Genomic DNA, 25,113 nt, shown 5'->3' with positions numbered 1-25,113 from the left:
ACATGGCTAGTACAGATATTGGCTTTGGGTAAGGCTTGTGGAAAAGGCAACAGACAAAGCAAATTCCCACTAGAATTTGGTCTCAGTTCTGGGAAGGATCTAAACATGATATAACCCCTTAGAAAAACACAGATTATGCTGTCTGTAATGCCTTACTGCAAGTTGAAGAACTAACTCAGAAACGTCCTATGAAATTAAGAACAGCCACCCCTACAGAGGTGGTTACAGGACATTGCCACTAAGCCTCACCCTGACAGTGCACAATTCAGAACATTAATGAAATGGAAAGCTTATTTGCTGTAGCGCAGCTTTTTCAAAAACAGCCTTTAACTGCAGAAATGTATATCTTAGGACCAGTTTCCTATGTGGAAAAACAACACTTGCCCCTTCCCACTGATCCTACTAAGGTGGCTACCTCTGTGCTCACTGTTGACAGATGTGGCAGTATACCTGAGTCTGCCTGGTATACTGATGGATCAGCTTATAGACAGCCCACTACCTGGATGGCAGTAACCTAGTAGGGACATTATATAGTGGGAAACTGGGATTATGCAAAGCAAGCCAAGGGGCTGAATTAAGGGTTGTATGGACAGTCATTGTCCATGAACCAGAAGATGCATAAACTATTTGTATTGACAACTGAGCAGTATTCTGGAGCCTGACAGTGTGGATGGCAACGTGAAAGCAAGAGCAATGGACTGTTGCAGGCTGCCTGTTATAGGGAAGGAAATGGGGGAAGACATCTAGACTACCTGTCACAAGCAGAGGCAACCATATTTATGCCCCTGTCCATGTGCTGGTTTTCAACTGTTGTGTACCCCAGAAAAGCCATGTTCTTTAATCCTCATTCAATATTGCTGGGTGGGATCTTTTTTGTTTGTTCGTTTCCGTGGAGATAAGGCCCACCAATTGTGGGTGGTATCTTTTGAATAGGTGGTTTCCATGAAGATATGTCTCCACGCATTCAAGATGGGTTGGCTTACTAAAGTCCTTTAAGAGGAAACCATTTTAAAAAAGCTTTAGAGCTCACACAGCCACAAACTTTTGGAGATGAAGAAGGAAAACATCCCTTGGAGAGCCTCATGAAACAAGAAGCCAGGAGAGAAAGCTACTAGATGTTGCCATGTACCTTCCTAGCTGTCACAGGTGTCCAGAAGCCAAATATCCCAACAGAAGCCAGCCACATGCCTTTCCAGGTGACAGAGGTATTCCGGACAGTATCAGCATTTCTTGAGTGAAGGTAACCTTTTGCTGAGCTTTAATTTGGACATTTTCACAGCCTTAGAACTATAAACATGCAACTAAATAAATTCCCTTTTTAAAAGCCATTCTGTTTCTGGTATTTTTCATTCCAGCAGCTTTAACAAACTAAAAGATTTTAGTGCCAGGAGTGAGGTGTTGCTGCTGTTGGCAAATATCAAACATGTTGGAACAGCTTTTTAAATGGGTAAGGAGAAGATTCTGGAAGAGTTGTGAGGATCTTAATAGAGAAGGCCTAAAATGCCTTGAAGAGACTGTTGGTAAAAATGTGGACTCTAAAGAGACTTCTGTTGAGGTTTTAGAAAGAAATGAGGAATATGTCATTCCAAACTGGAAGGAAGGCGATCCTTATTTTAAAATGGCAGATAATTTGGCAAAATCAACTACTGGTTTTGGATGAAAGGCAGATTTTAAAAGCCATGAATGTGGTTATTTAGCAGAAGACATTTCCAAATTAAATATGGAAAATGCAGTCTGGCTGTTCTTTACAGCCTACAGTAAAATGCAAGAGGAAATAGATAAGTTGGGAACTGAATGCTTGAGTACAAAGAAAACAGAAATTGGTGGTCTGGAAAATTCTGGGCTTCCGGAAAGTGAGATCCCAGAGAATAGTGCCCAACATGAGGATTTACCCAAACATGGAAGCAGTCAGCCATTACAGGACAAGTGAGGATTTGAGATGGAATTATCCAGAAAGGATCTGTGCAAAGTCCTTTTGTCTAATGGGCATGATCCCAGCATATTGCATAAAAAACCAACAAGAGTATTGTGGGATCTGTATAAACAGAACCATTGTCACTCTGGACTAAAAGGGACAGAAAAAAGACAAACTGAAGGGAAAATTAAAGGAAGAACCATGGAACCTAAGGTCTGAAGACAAGAAACCTTGAACCAGGAGAACAGACCACCCATGCACTTGGAGAGGGTGAAGCACATTCCTTGGGGATTGGGGACAGCCCTGCTGCCACATGTGTGGGCCCTGGAGATGGCAGAGAGCCCAGGTGCTGCCCTGATGCATGGAGAGGGTGGAGCTGAGAAAAAGGTGGTCTTCTCAGTGTCCCCCAAGGTTGCATTTGGAGAAAACAGAGCTGCTGTGTAAGCTTTGGCAAGGGTAGTGCTACTCCTTTCTAAAGCTCTGAGGAAAAATGACTCTTAGACTTGGAAATCTAATGGAATTTGCCCTGCAGGTTTTTGTAATTGTTTGGGTCCTGAGACACCTGTATTCCTTCCAATTTCTCCCTATGAAAATGGAAACATGTATCCTATGACTGTCCCTTCTTTGTATGTTCCCAGCAGACAATTTGTTCTAAGTTTCACAGGTCCAGAGCTAGAGGAGAATTTTGCCTTAGGATACACTATGCCCGTAGCTGACTTTGATGAGAGTCTGCACTGTTTCTGACACTGTATTATATTTGTATTGTTACTGAAATTGTTTAAGGCTTTGTGATACTATAATGAAATGAACATATTTTGTATATGGAAAGAACATGTCCTTTGGGGGTCCAGAGAGTGGAATGTGCTGGTTTGAAACTGTTGTGTACCCCAGAAAAGCCATGTTCATTAATCCTTGTTTAATATTGCTGGGTAGGATCTTTATTTTTATTGTTTCCATGGATATGTGACCCACCCAATTGTGGGTGGTATCTTTTGATTAGGTGGTTTCCATGGAGATGTGTCTCCAACCATTCAAGGTGGGATGAGGGTACCTTAAGAGGGTACCATTTTGGAAGAAGTTTTAGAGTCCACATAGCCAGAGACTTTGGAGAGGAAGAAGGAAAATGCCCCCAGTGGAGCCTCATAAAACAAGAAGCCAGGAAAGAAAGCTAGTAGTTGTTGCCACGTGCCTTCCCAGCTGACAGAGGTGTCCCGATGACATCAACATTTCTTGATGTTGAAGGTAATGTCCTGTTGGGGCCTTAATTTGGACATTTTCACAGCCTTAGAACTATAAACTTGCAACTTAAAAAATTCCTTTTTAAAAAGTTGTTCCATTTCTGGTACATTGCATTCTGGCAGCTTTAACAAATTAAAACAGCCCATAATACTGATTCTTTACCTGGCAATATTGAAGCAGATACTTTAGCAAGAATCCATAGCCTAGAGCCAACATCACATGACTCTGCTGAATGGTTGCACAGGAAAACAGGACACTGAGGGTAACAAACTGTGGAGACTGGCACAGCAATTTCAGCTGCCCATCATCAGACAATAACTAAAGGACGTTGTCAATGCCTGCCCCACCTGTTCCTTGAGACACCCAAGGATGCTTCCTCATCAACTCAATTACATTGGCCTAGAGCAGATTACAGTCATTGGGTGGCAGGTAGATTATACTGGGGCTCTTCCCTTATCCGAAGGAACAAAATATGCCTGTACAGCCATAGGTACAGTCATGTACTGTTGCTGGCCTTCCCAGTAGGGAAAACTAACCAAAGAGCTACAATACGTAGCTTAGAAAAGCTAAGTGCATTCTTCGTGATCCACACACATGTGGGGAGTGATGGGGGACCTCCTTTACCAGACAACTAACCGAAGCCTGGGCTACTGAACACATGTCTTATGGACATTTCATTTGCCTTACAATCCCACAGCAGCAAGGTTAACTGAAAGGATGAATGGGCCTTTAAAAGAGCAATTAAAAGATGGCAAGCAATCTCTGCAGCATTAGACACACCAGTCGGATCTGGCCCTTACCAGACTCAATGCATAGACCCAAGCAGCTGCTCCAGCTCCTAGTGAACTGATTAAGGATGGGGCCTATGCAGGCACTACTAATTCAGGTAAAAGGACAAGCAATGCTACAGCCAAAATGAGGTAATGAAAACAACTTGCTCTTTCCTGTGCCACAGCATTAGAGTATAGGTTACCAGGATATAGACTGAGGCTATAGAATGGGGAGTGGTTGCTTAATATGTACAGAATGTTTAACTAGGTTGAACTAAAATGTTTGGAAATGGACAGGGATGACAGAGCACATTATTGTGAGAATAACCAACAGTGCTGACTGGTGCATGAAAAAGATGGAAAGGGAAAGTTTAGAGTCACATATGTCATCAGAAGGAAAGCTGGAGGTTAAAATATGGGAATTATAATACAGTCAGTCTTATGGTAGACAATGTTCATAACTGACTACACAAATACTAAAAAGTTCTTTCATAGTAGATGGTAATTAATATTTAAAATTTTTAATTACGTGTGAGACTAAGGCAAAAAATGTTTATTCGGGACTTCCGGAGAAGATGGTGGCTTAGTAAGACGCGCTGGTCTTAGTTCCTTCTCCAGAACAGCAACTAAAGAAACAGAAACAATACGAAACAGCTCCCGGAGCCACGACAGAGACCAAAAAGACAGCGTACCCCATTCTGGAACGGCTGAACGGGCAGGGAGAATCCGCTGCGGTGAGCTACCCGAGGGGCGCGCGTTTTCCCGGCCGGGGCGGCTGGCGACTGGGGTCCCCTCCACGCACGTGGCTCCCCGGTCTGACTGGGAATGTTGGATAGCGGGGCCCTCCCACCACGCTTGGCGTCTCGGGCCAGCTGGGCAATTTGGACCGGCACTCCCCCAAGCCGCGGCGGCCAGCGACCCCCCCTCCATGCGCGGTTTCCTGGGCGGACTGCGAGATTCAGATTGGCAAGTTAAAGGAGCCACAGCATCTTTTACTGGTGGGACCCGCAGACAGACGAGCGCCACGAGCGCTACCTACTGGGCAGGAAAAGAAAAACAGAGCCCAGAGATTTCACAGAAAAACCTTTCAACCAGCCAGGTCCCACACCCAGGGAAATCTGATCAAATGCCCAGACACCAGCAGAAAATAACGGATGACGCTCGGAAAATTGAAGATATGGCCCAGTCAAAGGAACAAACCAATAGTTCAAATGAGATACAGGAGCTGAGACAACTAATGCTGAATATACGAACAGAAATGGAAAAACTCTTCAAAAACCAAATCAATAAATTGAGGGAGGACATGAAGAAGACATGGGCTGAACAAAAAGAAGAAATAGAAAATCTGAAAAAACAAATCACAGCACTTATGGGAGTGAAGGACAAAGAAGAAAAAATGGAAAAAGCAATGGATACCTACAATGGTAGATCTAAAGAGACAGAAGCTACAATTAGTGAACTGGAGGATGGAACATCTGAATTCCAAAAACAAACAGAAACTATAGGGAAAAGAATGGAAAAACTTGAGCAGGGGATCAGGGAACTGTATGACAATATGAAGCGCACAAATATATGTGTTGTGGGTATCCCAGAAGGAGAAGAGAAGGGAAAAGGAGGAGAAAAACTAATGGAAGAAATTATTACTGAAAATTTCCCAACTCTTATGAAAGACCTAAATTTACAGATCCAAGAAGTGCAGCGCACCCCAAAGAGAATAGACCCAAATAGGCGTTCTCCAAGACACTTACTAGTTAGAATGTCAGAGGTCAAAGAGAAAGAGAGGATCTTGAAAGCAGCAAGAGAAAAACAATCTGTCACATACAAGGGAAACCCAATAAGACTATGTGTAGATTTCTCAGCAGAAACCATGGAAGCTAGAAGACAGTGGGATGATATATTTAAATTACTAAAAGAGAAAAACTGCCAACCAAGACTTCTATATCCAGCAAAATTGTCCTTCAAAAATGAAGGAGAAATTAAAACATTTATAGACAAAAAGTCACTGAGAGAATTTGTGACCAAGAGACCAGCTCTGCAAGAAATACTAAAGGGAGCACTAGAGTCAGATACGAAAAGACAGAAGAGAGAGGTATGGAGTAAAGTGTAGAAAGAAGGAAAATCAGATATGATATATATAATACAAAAGCCAAAATGGTAGAGGAAAATATTATCCAAACAGTAATAACACTAAAAGTTAATGGACTGAATTTCCCAGTTAATGGACTGAATTTCCCAATCAAAAGACATAGACTGGCAGAATGGATTACGACCCAGCAATACCACTCTAGGTATCTACTCAAAGGACTTAAGGGCAAAGACACAGACGGACATTTGCACACCAGTGTTTACAGCAGCATTATCTACAATTGCAAAGAGATGGAAACAGCCAAAATGTCCATCAACAGACGAGTGGCTAAACAAACTGTGGCGTATACCTACGATGGAATATTATGCAGCTTTAAGACAGACTAAACTTATGAAGCATGTAATAACATGGATGGACCTAGAGAACATTATGCTGAGTGAGTCTAGCCAAAAACTAAAGGACGAATACTGTATGGTCCCACTGATGTGAACCGACATTCGAGAATCAGCTTGGAATATACCATTGGTAACAGAGACCAGCAGGAGTTAGAAACAGGGTAAGATAATGGGTAACTGGAGCTGAAGGGATACAGACTGTGCAACAGGACTAGACACAAAAACTCAAAAATGGACAGCACAATAATACCTAAGTGCAATGTAACTATGTTGGAACACTGAATGAAGCTGCACCTGAAATATAGTTTTTTGTTTGTTTGTTTGTATCTTTTGTTTTTGTTTTTTTTTCTTTTTCCTTTTTTATATATATATATTTTTTATTAGTATTATTATTTTAATTCTCTTCTCTATATTAACATTCTATATCTTTTTCTGCTGTTTTGCTAGTTCTTTTTCTAAATTGATGCAAATGTACTAAGAAATGATGATCATACATCTATGTGATGATACTAAGAATTACTGAGTGCATGTGTAGAATGGAATGATTTCTAAATGTTGTGTTAATTTCTTTTCTTTTTTTTGATTAATAAAAAAAATCTATTGGATTAGAAAAAAAATGTTTATTCGGTATGAAATTTATATTTTGACTAGTGCAGCTCCTAATATAACTTATGTGGACAGCTTAATTGAACACTAAAAGTACATGGAACTTTGAGTAGGGTATAAGATTTTGTAGGTTTGTCCAGAGTGATTGCCCCAATAAATCCCAGAGTGATTTGAACAGTGAGTGAAAAAGTATTTGCAAAGTCCCCTTGGGGAAATGGTGAGAAAGGGGGAAAATTCAATTTCCCCAAGCGGAGAATTCTTGATATTCTCACAAACAATGGGGACAACCAAAGCAATAGGCTGAGTTCCCAATCTTGGGGTTTGTTCATATGAAACTTAACCCCACAAAGGATAGGTCAAGCCTACTTAAAATTAGGCCTAAGAGTCACCCCCAAGAGAACCTCTTCTGTTGCTCAGATGTGGCCTCTCTCTCCAGCCAACACAACAAGCAAACTCACCGCCCTCCCCCTGTCTATGTGGGACACGACTCCCAGGGGTGTGGAACTTCCTGGCAACGTGGGACAGAAATCCTAGAATGAGCTGGGACTCAGCACCAAGGAATTGAGAAAACCTTCTCGACCAAAAGGGGGAAGAGCAAAATGAAAAAATACAGTGTCAATGGCTGAGAGATTCCAAACAGGGTCAAGAGGTTATCCTGGAGGCTATTCTTATGCATTAAATAGATATCACCTTGTTAGTCAAGATATAATGGAGAGGCTGGAGGGAACTGCTTGAAAATGTAGAGCTGTGTTCCAGTAGCCATGTTTCTTGAAGATAATTGTATAAGGATATAGCTTTCACAATGTGACTGTGTGATTGTGAAAACCTTGTGTCTGATGTTCCTTTTATCTACCTTATCAACAGACGAGTAAAACATATGGAATAAAAATAAATAATAGGGGGAACAAATGTTAAAGTAAATTTAGACTGAAATGCTAGTGATCAGTGAGGGGGGGTTAAGGGGTACGGTATGTATGAATTTTTTTCTGTTGTCTTTTTACTTCTTTTTCTGAATGGATGCAAATATTCTAAGAAATGATGATGATGATGAATATGCAACTATGTGATGATATTGTGGATTACTGATTATATATGTAGAACAGAATGATCATAAGTTAAGAACGTTTATGTCTGTGTTGTTATTTTTTTTTAAATTAATTAAAAAAAAAGTTCTTTCATGAACTAGAACAAACTTAACACCATTATAAGGAGTTAATAATACAGGGTATGTGGAAAAATTGTACCTATTGCAAACAATAACTATAGTTAACAGAAATATTTTAATATTCTTTCATCAACAGTAATCAATGGACTATACCAATAACATAAATCAATAATGGGGGATTAAGGGGGTGAGAGGATTTGGGTTTTTTAAAAATTTCTTTTCTGGAATATTGAAAATGTTCTAGAATTGATCATGGGGTTGTATGCACAACTATGTGACGATACTGTGAGTCAGTGATTATTTACTTTTGATGGTGTGTATGGAGAGAATATATCCCAACAAAATTGCATTAAAACACACACACACACTTTCCAGAAACCTACAACCTCCAGATGGGTCCCTGGTCCAGGTAAGTCCTGAAACCTAGAGGGCCCCGCAACATCAGATAGTTCCATCTCCCTACCCCATATTAGTCACAGCTCCTTCCAATATGAAAAATTTAGAATAGCACAGCTTAAACACCCCTAGAGAGATGGAAAGATCAAAGGTGATGGTGGAGTTACACAGTGAAGATAGGATTTAACAAATGAATATGAATGATGAATCATTAAATTGATATCTCTTTTAGTCTCCAGTATCTTAGAGCAGCTAGAAGTAAAAACCTAAAATTGTGGAATTGGAACCCATGTCAAACTCTGAAATATGTTCTACAACTAATCGTGGTGCTGTGCTTTGAAATTTATAGCTTTTCTGTATATATGTTATTTTTCATAAAAAAAGAAAGAAAAAATGTCAAATGCAATGATAAAAAAATATTTAAGCCTTCTAGCCTCCTATATTCTGGAGCAGCTAGAAGGAAAAATCTGAGAGGATCATATGGTAGCCCATGAAAAACTCTGGGATCTGTCCTGTAACTCTTTGCTGCAGTGCTTTGAAAGCTATTGCTTTTTTATTTCTTTGCTTTAGATATATATTATACTATACAATAAAAAAGTTAAAACACACAAACGTGCACACACACTGGTAAATACATACATTATTCCTGGAAAGTTATATAAGACACTGATAACTGTGATTGCCTTAGGCAATGGGAGATGGTGGTAACTGGGTAGCTCAAAGGACTGAGGTAGGAAAAAATTTACTTTGCACAGTATATTACAAATTCTATACCAAATGTATATGTTACCTATCAAAAAAAATCAAAACATCTCACCTCTTATACAAAAATTTATTCAAAATGGATCAGAGTCCTAAAGGTAAGAACATAAAACTATAAAACATTTTGAAGAAAACATAGGAGAAAATTTTCATGATTTTGGTTTAGGCAGAAGTATTAGATAACACTAAAAGCACAATTCAGAAAATTAAAAATTGATAAAAGGGCAATCAAAATTTAAAATTTCTGCTCTGTGAAAAACATTGTTAAGAAAACAAAAAAGGGGGCAGGCCACGGTGGCTGGGCAGGCCACTGTGACTCAGCAGGCAAGAATGCTCGCCTGCCATGCCAGAGGACCCGGGTTCGATTCCCAGTGCCTGCCCATGTAAAAAAACAAAACAAAACAAAAAAGTAAGAAAACAAAAAGGCAAGTCAGATCGGAAGAAAATAATTACAAGTCACCAATCTGAAATGGAATTTTATCCAGAATTATTTTACATTATATTTTTTTATATTATATTATTTTATATAACAATACAGAAGTCTATTGTATAAAAAATCAACTCAAAATGGATCAAAGACTTAAACATAAGAACCAGGACTATAAACCTCCTAGAAGAAAATGGGAGATATCTTCAAGATCTTGTGGCAGGTAACGGATTCTAAACTTTACACCCAAAGCACAAGCAACAAAAGAAAAAACAGATAAACGGGACCTCCTCAAAATTAAAAACTTGTGAAAAGGATTTGTCAAAAAAGTGAAAAGGCAGCCTGCTTAATGGGAGAAAATATTTGGAAACTACATATTCAATAAGGGTTTAATATCCAGAATATCTAAAGAAATCCTACAACTAAGCAATAAAAAGACAATCAATACAATTAAAAAATGGGCAAAAGACTTGAATATACATTTCTCCAAAGAGAATAAACAAATGGCTAAAAATGCATACGAATAGTTGCTCAATACTACTAGCTATCAGGGAAAAGCAATTCAAAATCACAATGAGATATCATTTCACACCCACTAGAACGGCTACTATTTAAAAAGCAGAAAATTATAAGTGTCGGAGAGGATATGGAAAAATAGGAACACGCATTCATTGCCAGTGGGGATGTAAAACAATGCAATGGCTATGAGAGAGTTTAGTGGTTCTTCATTAAGCTATGTATAGAACTACCATATTAACCCACAATCCCTCTACTAAATGTATATCCAAAAATAACTGAAAATGGGACTCAAAAAGATATTTGCACATTGAGGTTCACAGCAGCATTATTCACAAAAGATGAAAGCAACCTGAGTCTTCATCAACTGATGAAAGGATAAATAAAATGTGATATATGCATAAAATGGAGTATTATTCAGCCATAAAAGTGAAGTTCTGATGCATACAACAACATGAATGAACCCTGAGGACATCGTATTGAGTAAAATAAACCAGACACAAAAGAACAAATATTATACAATCTCACTGATTTGAAACAATTAGAATTGTAGAGTCAGAATCTAGAATATACATTACCAAGGGGACAGGATGGGGATAGGATAGGAAATGAGAAGTTAAGGCTTAACATGTACAGGGCTCCTAACTGGAATGATGGAAATGTCCCAGTAATGGATGGTGGTGGTAGTATCAGAATGTTGTGAACACAATTAACAGCACTAAATATAAAACTTAAAAAAAAAAATTCTCAAAATTCAGCAATAAGAGAACACTAAGCAAAAATAGGCAAAAGATCTACATAGACCCTTCACCAAAGAAGATAAAAGGATGGCAAATAAGCACATGGTAAGATGCTCCACATCATTAGTTATCAGAGATATGCAAACTAGGACCACAATGACATGCCACTACACACCTACCAGAATGGCTAAAATTAAAAAACAAAAACAAAAAGCTAACATTACTGCTAGAGAGGATGCAGAACAACCGAAATTTTCATATATTGCTGGTGGGAATATAAAAGGGTACAGCTGCTTTGGAAAATAGTTCGGCAATTTCTTATAAAGTTAAACATCATATGACCCAGCTATCCCACTCCTAGTATTTTCACACAAAAACCTGCATATGACTGTTTATAGCAACATTATTCATAATCACTAGAAACTGGAAACAATCCAAATGTCCTTCAATTAGTGAATGGAAAAACAGATAATGGCATCCACACAATGGAATACTAGTCAGTAATACAAAGGAATAATATGGATGAATCTCAAATGCATTGTGCTAAGTGAAAAAGACAAGACTCAAAAGACTACGTACTGTATGATCGCATTTACATGACACTGGAAAAAGACAAAGCTGTAGGACTGGAGGACATATCAGTGATGGCCAGAAGATAGGATTAGGAAGGTTTTGAATACAAAGGAGCAGAAAAGGGGGAATTGTGCAGGGTGTGAAAACTGTTCTGTATTCCAATTGTAGTGTGGTTATATGACAGTATGCATTGTCATAACTCATAGAACTGTACATTAAAAAAGTAAATTTTATTTTCTGTAAATTAAAAAGTAAAGTTAAAAAAAGTAAAACAAAACATAATATCCTGATCAGAATGGTCAATGATTCTATGTTCAAATTACCTGTTTACCAGCAGCTCTCATCAAGCCAAACTATGGATGAATCTGATCAAGCAAATGGAATGAATGGAATGTAAATAACTTGAATTCCATTATGCTATATACCATGGTTGCATTTGGCTTACACAAATTTCTAACTCTCACTTGTTCAGAATGCCAAGAAACCAGGAGACCTTATAACAGGTTTAAGACATTGGCCTTCTCTGGACATCTGTTCCACTTATCGTTTTTAAGTGAAGGTAATAGAAGATTGGAAGTTCATATTGTCTTTAAAATCCTTAACCCCTGAAATGCTTAGGAATTTATTATTTAAACAAAATACTGGCATTAAGAAGACCTGCCTGGTGGCATAAAAGCCTTGTCACCATGGTGCATGATTTGACTGAATGACTGCTTTTCTACCTAGTACTTCTCTACAGCTTCTGGATTTATTATAACTTCCCAGCCTAAATAAACCAAAATAGTCAATTAATGCAGTCTGTGAGACTGGAGAGCAACAGAAAAGCGTTTTATTTTTCAATTTGAAGCTAATATGGGGTGACTAGTTTGACCCTGTTTAGAGAGTTGTGACTTTACAGAAAGGTTGTATATAGCACAGTCAGTGGTCAAGGGCACAGGCTCTAGTGGCAGTGTCTGGGTTCAAGTCCCGACAATGCCACTTAGTTGTATGTCCTTGAACAAGTTACCTATTCTCTTTAGGCCTTAGTTTCCTCATTGTCCCTCGTGGGGTTGTCATGACAATTTACTGATTTAATGTACCTAAGGTGCTTAGAAGAGTGTGCAGCACATGGTAAACACTCATAAACATGTCTGTTAATCTGATGTATATGTGCTCTCCTCTCTTCTAAATCTTGGTCACATTAAATTTTGGTGCATTAAAAGGTTTTACCTATCCTGCTGTTAGCACACATACCCATGTACTGGTGGCACCCTAGCAACAATCTTTTATGGCCACAGAGATTGAAAAAAGAACAGTGGATTTAAAAAAAAATGGTAGTGAAAAGTCAGCAGAAGGCTGATGAGAGATACTGCAGAACATGGATAAGTCAGGAGAGCTGGGTTGCCATTAACAAATTATGTGAGCTTCCTTTCGCCAGAGGTTCCACATCTATAACTAGGAGCTGGAGTAGGCAAATTCTAAAGTCCCTTTCAGCTTTAACAGTGTAAAATTTAAAATATGGTTATTATATATAGCTTTAAAGCTTGTCTTCTGCCTCCAGTTTGCAGGACTGCAAACTGATGATAAATTCCCTCCAAAATATTTTGGGACTTTCCATGAAGACCTCAGGTCAAAAGCAACATTTCCTATGTCATATCTGCTGTAACTTTAACACAGTGATTTTCTGTTCAGGCATTCTGAAATCCTATTATAATAACTCAGTCAATGTTAGAGCCAAAAGAGTGATATTGGGTACACTTTGCAAATATAGATGTGGACAGGATATTAATTCAGGAAGAAATGATCATTTATCAAACTATCAAGTGCTTTGAAATGGTGGCAGGTTCTGCCTCATAATTTGGTGTAAATAAGTTTTGATCATTTGCGCAGAGTATAGGCCTTACATAAAGTATAGGCTAACCATTGGGAAAAAATTGTAGGTTCAACTAAGTTAACCCAGGTTCCCAGCCATCCAGTTCATGTTACAAGTAACTGTCAAGTCAATCCAATTTAAGACCTTCAAATTGGTCTTTCTTGGCTTCCTAAATTTAAAACACAGCTTATTCCATTGCAAGGAATGCTCAACACAAGTTTGTTTTTCTATCTTGACTATCCATGCTTCTTCGAAAACACAGGAATTCTGTTCTCCTCAAATACCATTCACTATAAATTAGAGTTCTTGACATTAAGAGCAGTCTTAAAGGGGAAAATGCCTTTCATTCAAAGATCTGCTTTGTATAGCTATCAATCCTATTTTGCTGATGGGCAAACTGAGACTTGGAGAAGAACCAACTTAGAAAAGCAGAAAAAAGTTTTGGAGACATATAGCTGGGTTTAATGGGTTTGACTGAGGCTCGGCCAACTTAGTAGCATGTGATTTCAAGCAAGTTACTTAACTTCTCTGAAACTATTTACTTCTCTGTAAAAGTGACTAAAAAACTCTAATTTGTGAGGTTCTAAGTGATATAACACTTGAAAGTGCTTAAGACAGTGACTGGTTGGTCTGCACAATGTTCAATAAGATATATTACTACTGGAGAAGGGAAGTGAATGGTCCAGGTCTCCCACTATCCTTATCTAAAAGCAGCCATCCTCAGTAAACGCTTATATTAAAAATGCAGGACATAACTTTATTTGCAACTTTCTAACAACTCAGCAATTTTAAAAAAAGGGAGGGGTTTCATTTGAAGGTTTCCTTACTGCCAAGTAACATCCACAGTACCAATGCCAATACCACCCAGAGTAGCTAGGTAATAAGACTCAAAATAAGTACTAGAATTTGTAAAAATTTCCCTCCTGAATTTCAAGTTAGAGCAAAGATTCTAGAAGCATTTATCCAAGGAATATAAATGCTTCCTATATTGCTAGCACTTCCTATTTGCTAGCACCGCAGAGTACTGTGTCAAAATTACAATCTAATTAATCACTGCCTCACTATGATCCTAAGCCCTCTCTGGACCTTAGTTAGCCTTCTTAACTGTAAAATAAGGGTTTAAAAAGGAAACTTTTTCGGGTCCTTTCATCTCTGACATTCTTTTATTTGAGATGCAGAGGTAATCAAGGTTGAGTGGATTGGAATTTAAAGCACTTATATATAAAATGAGTTCGAACTGTTTCCAACTTCACATTCTAGCTTCGCAAAAATGAAGCAGAAAACGAAGATGCTTGCCGACGGGCTTCCTAGATCAGGTATCTGACAGAAGGAAAGTCTGCCAAAAACCAAGTAGGTAGCGCGAAGGAGTCGTCTTCCTCTGAATAACTTCCTTTACTACTCAGGGTTCAGAGAATACAATTTAAAAAAATGGATCTCTATACCATTTTCAAATCCTTTCCCTTTCCCTCGGAGGCTGACCTCCTTATAAGCCATGTCCTCTGAGATCTTCAGCCTTTAGGAGCTCGGGTCCTCAAAGCCCTGTTCCCTCAGGAACTCGGGAGTCTCAAAGCACCTATTCTGTCCCACAAAAACCTCAGTTCTCATTGCCCGCTTCTCTTCCCTCACAAATCCAAGTCTTCGCTGCCCGCTTCTGCCCCTCAGGAGCCCAAGTCCTCACTCACTGCTCTGCCTATACCCCTCAGGAGTCCGTATCTTCACACCCCGTTCCGTTCAGACCCTCTCCTCTTTGGAACGCGGGTCCTCACAATCCTGTCCTTCTCACACCGCTTCCATCAGTGCCAGAGAACTCACATCCATCCCCTTTCCCTAAGTCCCGTCTAGAGCCCGGGTTCCCACAGTCGCATCTTCTTGGACCCCGGATCCCCTCAGTCTGGTCCCAAGAGCCTGAATCCTTTACATCCCCGTCTCCTCCACCACCTGGTTCTTCAAACACTGACCCACTGTAGGTCCGGGTCCTAACTCCCTCCTCCCGCTCTTCTTTCTCAACTGCCAGGGCCCAAGACTCACAGGCAGCAGCGTCTATCTCCCCATGATATGCGGAGACTGCCCCAGTGAAGCGTTCGTCTCAGCAGCCGGTCTGACTGCGCGGCCCTCCCCGAGCACTTCCGGCACCGCTCCCCGCCTCCAACCCGGAAACGCGCAGCTCTTCCGGCCGGCGGGCGCGCGCCTAGCTTGCGCAGGCGCAGACTGCCCTCAGACACGTGGTCCCAGCCCCGGGCTTACCCCCGTATCGGCGTTGGCGTTTTCTTTCTCCCGCTGAGGTGAGATTGTCCGCAAACTTCAAGCTTTACACTTCCTCGTGGCTGTTGACTCTTCCCTCCTTCTTTCTTTTCGCCCTTGCCTGTGGTGCATATCTCCAGAATGGCCGGTAGTTGACGCCTCCAATGGCTTAAAGGTAGCCATATTTAGTTGGCGCCTTTGCCGTTCAATCACGATGGAAATATCTCCTGGGACAGCAGCCCCCTAAAAGTATCCTGTTGAACCCCACCATGGGAGTTAGCAGCACAGGAACCTGGGGATCGGAAAAGACTGGTTGTACCTTTGAATAGAGAGCAATTTAGTCCTTTCTATATGCCAGAAACTGCTAATTCCTTACTTCCGATATGTCATTTAATCATTTAAAGCTTCCAGCTAGTAACTGCAGAAACTTGAGTTCTGCAGTTTCTGGCATATAGAAAGTTGAGTTCAGAACTCTCACCCCAAAGCCCGAACCTACTCTGTAACTGCTAAGCTCTGATGCTTTCATTTATTTCATAGGTAAAACTCTTGGTGAAAACTATATTCCTGTCCCTAGATTCTAGGCATGTAAATCAGACCGTGCCAGCCTCCGAGGGGCTCACGTACGGTGGAGAAAACCCTCAGAAACACAAAGGAATTCACAAACTGCCAGAATGAATCAGAGAGCTGAGTCCCAGTTTGGTGCACCAACCTGCCCTCCCTGCCTTTCTACTTTCCTGTTCCATCTTCATCACACCATATTCCCAATCCACCCTCTACACTGCCACCGGATCTAAATTCTCAGATTCAAGGCCCCTTCACCGTTAGGCTCCAAGCCATTTTCTGGCCTTATCTCCCTGCCAGTGCTCTCATTCTTATTAGATTGTGGACTGATATTGCACTCTTGTCCATATTCTTAAGGCCCAGATTAATTGTACATTCATTTAACACAGGTGCCAGGTATGTACGAGCAGATGGATTAAACAAGCAATACCTTTATCTTTACAATCTCGAGTGGGAAAAAGCTCATAAACAAGTGCACAAGGTTAAAAGGAGAAAATACCTGGGGAAGACTTATTTAACTGGATGATGGAAGGTCCTGTGCCAAGCCCCTAGTTAGGAAAGAGGTTATTCAAGGAGCAAGATGGCCAAGGTGTCTGGAGCTTAATGGGTGAGAGGGGAAGTAGGCAGGGGTCTAATCAGGAAGGACCTTGTAAACTAAGGTGGGGACTTGGGATTTTTATTCCTAAACATGAGGGAGAAGGCATGGAAGGATTAAGTGGAGGAGTGAATTGATTTTGTTTTTAAGAGATGATTCTGGTGGATTATAGGAAGAGCCCTGTTTATGTGACTCCCTTCTTTTTTAGGTTCTACTTTGTAGAGGGCAGGGACCTCCATGTGTTATTAAGCCAAGAAAGTAAAATATCTAACAGTCTATTATGTTTTGTTTTTTGAAAATATATATACATACATATGTCCATAGAAAACAGTTTAGCAAGATGAACACTAGACTGTTAATAGTAGCTTGGGGAGAGACTTTTCACATTTTACATAATTTCTGTACTGTTTCAATTACCTTACAATTAACACGCAATGTTTTTATGTTAAAAATGAATATGAATGATTACATTTATATGCCATCCAGGAAAAGACAAAACTGCAGGAACAGAAGAGATCACTAGTTGCCAGGGATTGGGTATTGGGAAAGGGGTGGACTAGAAAGAGGCACAAAGAAATTTAAGGGGTGATAGAAATGTTCGATATTTTGACTGTGGTAGCTGGTACATAGCTGTTAGGTGTTTGTTAAAACTCATAGAACTGTATGGTAAAAAAAAGGTGAACTTCCTACATATAAATTGTACCTCAGTAAACCTGACTTAAAAAAAAGAAATATATGGAGAAAATATGCAAGCCTAAAATCACATTTCTAAGTGTTTTAAATTATACATAGCATTACACAATAAATACCAACTTTCCTTTTTAAAAATTAGAACATTACAGGTGAATCTAAAGTCCTGTGTGATCAACGTCCACAATCCTGATCCCCTCCCTTCTTCCCAGAGGTAATCTCTGATGTGTGCCTTTCCAGATTAAAATATATATGTATGTATCATATATGACCATTGAAAATATATAGCACTGTGGTGTGCGCATGCTCTTTATCACATCAAATGGTATCCTGTACCCAATAAGCCACCTTTCTTTGCACCCAATTTTCTCAGTATCTGCGTGGACGAAGATATAATCCAATCATCCGAAGTGCAATATTTATTTCACATGAAAGGTACGCTGTACCTTATTTTGCAACGTTTTCTGATGTCTAATTCATTTCTTCAAGTGCAGTATATAGCATCCCACATTATGAATACACTACATTATGTTATCCTTTTTTCTCCTGTAGGCAGACAGTAGGTTGGTACCAGCTTTTTTCCCTTTTACAGCGATATGGTGCCTCCTGTAGTACACCCGTGCCGGGACCGCTCCAGGGTGAATGGCTACGCGTGGCCACCAGTTTATGCATTTTCACTTTTCGTTTGGGATTCCTGTCTTCCCCGGTTTGGTACTCAGCGCCCAATACGGCGCCCCTCGCGTGGGGCTGAAAATGAAGACGCTCCTTCAACGGAGGATACCAAGCAAAAGGACCTGAGCGGCCACCGCAGACTACCGCCCAGCGTAATAAACCGGGAGAGCGACTCCGGGTCAATTGCAGTCTACACTCATTTAGCCACTCCTCCTGGTCACGCCCTCTGCGCCCGCCGGCAACTTCCCAGCAAGCCCTGCTATATTTGCATAACAACTCACGTACTTACCTTACTTCTAAATAAAATCTAAAAGATAATAGATTTGGGGGGGAGCTCCCCATCAGGCAATAAACTTTTAGAACCCTTCTCCTATTCAAGATCATGAAGTAAGTGGCATAGGAGTCATCTGCACCTTTACCAAAAGATGAATTCGCTAACATGGCCACTGTATTTTGCTGTTTGATCTAGTAAAAAGGGCTTCTGTCGTGAGTGGCACACGTAGGGCGCCTCGGTTGCTCTTCGTGCGGAATCGACATCAAGAGATTTCGGAAGCATAATTTTTGTTGCCAGGGCAGCTGGTGATCGTTGGTCCCGGCGCCCTTGTTTGGTTGTTCTTGAAAAAGCAAGTTTAGTTGTTCTAGAGCTGCGAAGTATTTTCTTAAACGGTTTGCGCCTGGATTCCGGCTGTGTGCAAGCATCTAGTCTCATGGGGTTTTTTTTATATATGCGCTCTGTAGTGTTTGGTGTTCGGTTGGGTGTTCTTTGTTATACGGCCTCTGAAGTCAGTGGAAAAGTAACAAGTATTAACAGTTTGGTAAGAGTCTTTACAACGTAGTGTATCCTTCACGGTATTCTTTCTAGAACTTTTGTTCTTCAGAAACATAAGGCAATAATTTATAACTGTATTTGAATGGCACTCTCATAGCAACAACCTTTCCGGCGAGGAAGTCCACAACTACCGTAAAAATCTAAAATCTTTAAAAATTCATCTTGTAGGAATGGATCCTCGAGGAAATTTAGCTAGAAGCGTTCATTCATTTTAATAGCCAGATATATATTGTGCTCTGAAGTACTAGTAAACAGAATAGATACCAGTTTAGTAAGGAGAGAGGATGGCAGAGTACAGGGAAGCTGAATCTTGGGGGGCAGGGTGGAGGGGGTGTGCTGTCTGGGAAAGTTCCTGAAACAATGCATTTGAAGCTGAAGCCTAAAGGGTGATTAGAAGACAACCAGGCAAAGAAGGAGGCCGGGGAGTGGGGAGGGCAGTCTAAACAGAGGCAAAGCGTTGAGGCTGAAGAAAAAGGATCTAAAAGACCCGTGTTTCCTAGAGTAAAACCATCCAGGCGCAGGAAACAAGGGAAGCCTGAAGAGGTTGGAAGGACCTGTTCTCACAGGCTGAGGATGTTCACTGCAGTGTGTTGTATAAGCAGAAGAAATTGAAAATTTACACCAGGTGTTGGGAAAATTTTTCTGTGAGGGGCCATGTGGTCTTTGTTAGTCATTCAACTCTACTGTTACAAAGCAACAATACTCAATATATAAGTTAATGGGTGTGGCTGTGTTCCAGGAAACCTTTATGGATACTGAAATTTGAATTTCATAATTCAAAATATATTTTTCCTTATATCTTTTAGCCAACTTTTAAAAATAAATTTTTAAATTTTTTTTAAAATACCAAAAAACACCAGATGCAAACATTCATAATTTTTTATCATTCCGTTCTACATATATAATCAGTAATTGACAATATCACATAGTTGCATATTCATCATCATGATCATTTCTTGAAACATTTGCATTTTTCAGAAAAAGAAATAAAAAGACAACAGAAAAAAATTCATATATACCATACCCATCACCCCTTCCCCTCACCGATCACCAACATTTCACTCTAAATTTATTTTAACATTTGTTTCCTCTATTATTCATCTTTATTCCATATGTTTTACTCGTCTGTTGATAAGGTAGATAAAAGGAGCATCAGACACAAGGTTTTCACAGTCACACAGTCACATTGTGAAAGCTATATCATTATACAATCATCTTCAAGAAACATGGCTACTGGAACACAGCTCTACATTTTCAGGCAGTTTCCTCCAGCCTCTTCACTACATCTTGTCTAAAACGGTGTTATCTATTTAATGCATAAGAATAACCTCCAGGATAACCTCTCAACTCTGTTTGGAATCTCTCAACCATTGACAATTTGCCTCATTTCATTCTTGCCCCTTTTGGTTGAGAAGGTTTTCTCAATCCCTTGATGCTGAGTCTTAGCTCATTCCAGGATTTCCATCCCACCCCTGGGAGTCATGTCCCACGTAGACAGGGGGAGGGTGGTAAGTTTGGGTGTTGTGTTGCCTGGAGAGAGATTAGCCAACTGTTTTAAAATGTGAAAACTATTATTAGCTTTAGGAACCTTACAAAAGAGGTGGCAACCAAGGAGCAGTACCTTGCAGATCCTTGACCTACTCAATCAATAGCAGTAAGAGTTTGGTTAGACCAACTATCGGATATCCACACAATGGAATACTATATGCCCATTACAGTTTTGAAATAGAGGCTTTTATGCTCACAATGATGATGGTTCACCTTTATGCCTTTATGGAGCACTCAGAAAGTGCCAGGCTTCCTATTAAACCTGTATGCATTAGTTCCTTTACTTATTACATGAATCAGTGATAGAGGAGCACTTTATAGATGAGCAGCCCAGATCACACAGCTAGAAAGTAGCAGAGCCAAGGTCTTTTTACACAGGGAATGACCAAAATGGAATATCAACTGTGGTGAAATTGGTTAGAAAGGAAAGACTTATTGGGAAAGCAGAGCTTTTTTTTTTTTTTTTTTTTTTTTTCTGTTTTCTTATCTATGTTTTCCTGTTCTCTACAAAAAAAACCCAAAACAGTACATGAAAAGGTTAAGGGAATGAGAACACATAGTCATCAAAAGATAAATGATGATAAGTAAAATCAGGGACTCGCAAGGAAGTCAGATGCAATATCAAGTAGTGTATGATCATGGGGGTGCAAGGGTAGTTCAGTGGTAGAATTCTCACCTGCCTTGCGTGAGACCCGGGTTTAATTCCCAGCCCATCCGCGTCCCAAACAAACAAACAAACAAAAGAAAAACTGAACAAAAAAAGTTTTCAACAAATGGTGCTGCAATAGGGGGAAATTCACATGGAAAAAGAATGAAATGTGACCCCCGCCATACACGTACAAGAAAAAAAAAAGTGTATGATCCCATTATGTAAAACGTCTAGAAATGGCAAATCTATAGAAGCAGAAAACAGATTGGGGGTTGTCTGGGGCTGCAAGGGTGGAGTGACTACAAATGGGCATGAGAGATATTTGGGAGGGTGATAGAACTTTTCTGAAACTACATTGTGGTAAGAGTTGTGCATCTATATATTTACTAAAAATCTTTAAATTTACACTTAAAATGGGTGAGTTTTATGGTATGTAAATTATACTACAATAAAAGTGTTTTTTAAAAAATCAGGGGATAGCAGGAGAAAAGTTCAGCCAGCTGGTAGTGTGAGAATCTATGTTTATGAAATCCGTTCTTTGATTTAGAAAGTTTATCAGAGTGAATTTCCTGTATACTAAGCTTCTGGTTTTGAAGTCAAAGTTATTAACTGATCAGGTCACTCCAAGGTTTAAAACCCTTACTAACTCAGCAGCTAACTATCTCGTAAGTTAATATCCTCCAAGTCTGGAGTGACCCACCCCTCTCTTCTCAGGGCTCTTGGTACTGGGCTGGAATCCTGGAAGCCACCACTCTTACTCTCCCTTCAGGGCCTCCAGAAACTTCTCTTTTCTTCCTGGATAGTCTCTCCCAACGTGGCAAATTCCTCCTCATTTTTCAGATCTCAGCTCAATTGTCACTTCTTCAGGGAACCCTTCCTGACCACTCTACCCCCATCTGCGTCATGCCCCCCCCTCCCATTCTGCTATACTTTTTCATAGCAGCATGGCAGCTCAGGGAGATGGATTTAGAAACTGTGAGGCTTTGAAACTGTGAAGGTAGGAGAGGGGAAGAGGGTGTCAGTTTGGCAGAGAAGAGAAAGGTCTTCTTTCAGGTGGGACAGATGTCAAATAAGCCTTCTGACTTAGAACCATTGACACCTGTTTCCTGAGCAGATCTACCAGCCCGTATTCAAGATGCTGGGATTGGTGACTATTAATAAGAAACAGTAGCAACGTTTTTGGACAGGCCTTTTTATGTCCCCAATACTGGGCTGAGGGCTGGTCACCGGCTCAGGAGCTTACATACTAGCGACTATGCTGGTGGGTATGCCAAGCGCCCACACGGGGTCTGGTACACAGTAAGTACTCATAAATGTCATCATTAATGGTCCCTATCACAGGTAGAGAAACTGAGGCCCAGAAAGCGTCTTCACTAAGATCCTATAGTCAGTGGAGGCGGCTGCGTTCTTGAAGTAGATGAGTGGTAAGTGCTAGCTGTTAAGTATTTATAGTGATCACAGCTGACATTTCTTGAGTGCTTACTACATTCCAGACATTATTCTGAGTGCTTCTGTGCCTGCGGATTACTTCATTTACTGTTTCAACCCCCCTGTTAAATGAGATAACATACCATCTCCCTTTTACAGATAACGAAACTGCAGCTCAAGCAGAGACTTGTCCAGGGTCACAGGACTAGCAGGACTTGAGTCCAAAACCAGAAAGTCAGCTGTCTGCTTTGGTCCTGGTGGTGGACAGTGGGTAAGGCTGGGGCTGGGGTGGGGGAGAAGGTGAGTCACTCGACTGTATCTGGATTCATCTCAGATGTTTTGGGTCTTTTTTGTGCTGTCTCTCTGCCTCCTTTTCTGATTCACTCCCCATCTGTTAGTGGTTTCTGGATTCTGAGAATGTGGATGCAAAGAAGTGGGGTAAGCAACAGGGGAGGGGGAGTTAGACACAAAAGTGCAGGCAGTCATTAAGAAATAAACATTTTCTGAGTGTTCTGTTGCCAGGCAATGTTCTAGGGGCTGGGGTCCAGCCATGAGTAAAACAGATCATGTCTGACTCTCATGGAGGTTCCATGGCAGGGGAATGGGGGGGGGGGTGAGGCGGGAGTGGGGTGGATACAGACAAGAAAAAGCTATGTCAGATAGTAGTTAGGATTGTAAAGGCAATGTATGAGAGAGAGAGAGTGACTGGGGAGGGAGCACAATATGACCCAGAGTGAATAGGGATAGCCAGGCTGGGCCATGAGATCAGGAGGATGGGAAGGAGTCAGCCAGCTGACCATCTGGAGGAAGAGTGCTCTGGGGAAAGGGAAGTAGCCCTGGCAAAGACCATAATGTCCATGTGTTGGAGAAACTACGAGAAGGCCAGTGTGGCTGGAGCCAGGGACAGAAGAGAAAAAGGAGTAGAAGAGAAGATCCTCGCACCAGGTCATGGAGTGCCTTACAGATCACAACAGGGAGTTCAGTTTTATTCTGAGGGAGAGGGAGGCCACTGAAGGCATCAAGAATGAAGGCGGGGCTTCTCCTTTAGAGAATACCTATGCTCACCCCCCTTCAAGTGCGTACCTTCACTACATTAAAGTTTTGAACTGTAAAAAAAAAAAAAATGAAGACTGGAAGGTGGCATGACAGGAAGTGGGGAGACCAGTTAGGAGGTACTGGCTATAACAGAGGCAGGCAATGATGGTGGTCGAGACCAAGTGGAGTTTCAGATAGGAGGTAGTATTAGAGGGCTCTTTGGTGGTGACTGAGTGATGGAGGTGCCATTCCTTGAAGTAGAGGACACAAGAGGAAAAGTAGATTTAGGGGTGATCTAAGGGGAGGTAGAAGTAGAAATGATTAATTCAGTTGCAAACCTGTTACTTTACAGAGCCAGTGGCTGGCCGGGCAACTGGAGACACAGTTCTAGGCTAGAAGGAGATACCTGGGAGGAGAGACCATAGTCTGCCTCTTGGGGACTCATAGGCCACACTTCTTCACAGATGGGCAGTGCAGAATTCAGATGATGCTTGAAGCTGTTGGTTTCTTGTTTTGCTTTGTTTTATAATTGGTTGTTGTGCTAGTTTTAAAGGATGTATGTACCCTAGAAAAGCCATGTTTTAATCCTAATCCCATTTTGTAAAGGCAGTCATTTCTTCTAATCCCGAAGCAATATTGTATGTTTGAAACTGTAATTAGATCATTCCCCCGGAGATGTGATTTAATCAAGAGTGGTTGTTAAACTGGATTAGCTGGAGGCATGTCTCCACCCATTTGGGTGGGTCTTGATTAGTTTACTGGAATCCTATAAAAGAGGAAACATTTTGGAGAAAGCCAGAGATTCTGAGAGAGCAGAGAATGGCATAGCCATGAGAAGCCTAGCCAGTGACCTTTGGAGATGAAGAAGGAAAATACCTCCTGGGGAGCTTCATGAAGCTAACAGATGATACCATGTTCACCATGAGCCCTTCCAGCTGAGAGAGAAGCCCTGACTGTGTTCACCATGTACCTTCTCACTTGAGAGAGAGACCGTGAACTTCATTGGCCTTCTGGAACCAAGGTATCTTTCCCTGGATTCCTTTGATTGGACATTTCTATAGATTTGTTTTAATTGGGTATTTTCTCGGCCTTAGAACTGTAAAATAGCAACTAACTAAATTCCCCCTTTTAAAAGCCATTCCATTTCTGGCATATTGCATTCTGGCAGCTAGCAAACTAGAACAGATTTTGGTACCAGGAGTGGGGTGCTATTGTGGTTTGCAAATACCAAACATGTTGGAAAGGCTTTTTAAATGGAAAAGGGGAAGATTTTGGAAGAGTTGTGAGAAGCTTGATAGAGAAGGCTTAAAATGCTTCTAAGAGACTGTTGGTAGAAATGTGGACTCTAAAGACACTTCTGATAAAGCCTTAGACAGAAATGAGGTACATGATATAGACTGGAAGGAAAGCAAGCCTTGTTTTA

The 25,113-nt window shown here is 40.6% G+C and overlaps 2 protein-coding genes and 1 non-coding gene across 6 annotated transcripts in view; 2 read left to right on the top strand and 1 right to left on the bottom strand.

Annotated features, from left to right (window-relative positions):
• Positions 1-15,586, bottom strand: part of TAF12 (TATA-box binding protein associated factor 12) — a 48,777-nt gene extending 33,191 nt beyond the window's left edge. For all 3 annotated transcript variants that reach the window (XR_013171133.1, XM_077150591.1, XM_077150593.1), the window contains exon 1: positions 15,471-15,586. The gene's annotated coding sequence lies outside the window, so the exon portion shown is untranslated. The remainder of the gene's footprint in view (positions 1-15,470) is intronic.
• A 57-nt stretch (positions 15,587-15,643) lies between these two features.
• GMEB1 (glucocorticoid modulatory element binding protein 1) overlaps positions 15,644-25,113 on the top strand; it is a 55,349-nt gene continuing 45,879 nt past the window's right edge. For both annotated transcript variants that reach the window (XM_077150588.1, XM_077150583.1), the window contains exons 1-2: positions 15,644-15,724; positions 22,815-22,926. The gene's annotated coding sequence lies outside the window, so the exon portion shown is untranslated. The remainder of the gene's footprint in view (positions 15,725-22,814; positions 22,927-25,113) is intronic.
• LOC143675376 (U11 spliceosomal RNA) lies at positions 18,672-18,804 on the top strand. Its single transcript, XR_013171602.1, has one exon. It is a non-coding gene; the product is annotated as a U11 spliceosomal RNA (small nuclear RNA).

The sequence above is a fragment of the Tamandua tetradactyla genome, chromosome 2 (assembly GCF_023851605.1).
Source record: "Tamandua tetradactyla isolate mTamTet1 chromosome 2, mTamTet1.pri, whole genome shotgun sequence".
Taxonomy (NCBI): Eukaryota; Metazoa; Chordata; class Mammalia; order Pilosa; family Myrmecophagidae; genus Tamandua; species Tamandua tetradactyla.
Note: the sequence above shows the minus strand (reverse complement) of the source record. Positions and strands in the feature narration are given on the sequence as shown.